This window comes from Halyomorpha halys, unplaced genomic scaffold (assembly GCF_000696795.3).
Source record: "Halyomorpha halys isolate HHAL.00 unplaced genomic scaffold, Hhal_1.1 Scaffold329.1, whole genome shotgun sequence".
NCBI lineage: Eukaryota > Metazoa > Arthropoda > Insecta > Hemiptera > Pentatomidae > Halyomorpha > Halyomorpha halys.
The window spans coordinates 226,717-227,410 of record NW_027116755.1 but is presented as its reverse complement, the minus strand read 5'-3'; positions in this window follow the sequence as shown (position 1 = coordinate 227,410).

Genomic DNA, 694 nt, shown 5'->3' with positions numbered 1-694 from the left:
TTTATATTTAGTGTTAAATCCTGACAAATCCCACCAGATCTCCTTTACTCTCCGCCGTAAACCTCTGCCCTCCTATCCTACAGTATTCTTTCTAAATAACTAACGCCAGTTGAACAGATTCGATACTCAGGACTCCATCTTAGCAAGAGACTTACTTGGAATCCACATACAGGACTGAAACGACAAGAAACTGCTCGTAAATTTCGATTGCTACAACACCTACTTTACAAACGTTCGACATATTTACTAATTATATATTATTTTGTACAGATGTAAATAACATTAAATAAATAAATAAAAAATATATTTAGAGTTGTTAATTGTGTCTTATGTATTTATTAATTTAGAGTAACCTAATAAATATAAGTTGCATCACAACGTAGAACATACTAAAATGGACAATGATAAGTAATATTTTTTATTAAGTAATGTTTTAATTGTAATAGTTATAAATCACAAATTGCACTATGTACTTGTAGTTTTATAATAATTAGTTGAAGATAATATTTGTTCTAAAAACAATTTTTTCATTGAAAGCTATGACTATGAAAACGATAATGTTTTTAAACGTGACCTAAGTAAAGTTTTATCCTTCGTAAAATCCTCAATGTTCCTTTCTCTGTCACAAATAAAATCATACATAAAGACCTTAATGTTCCCTATGTAACCGATCTAGCCCGAACCAGATATCACT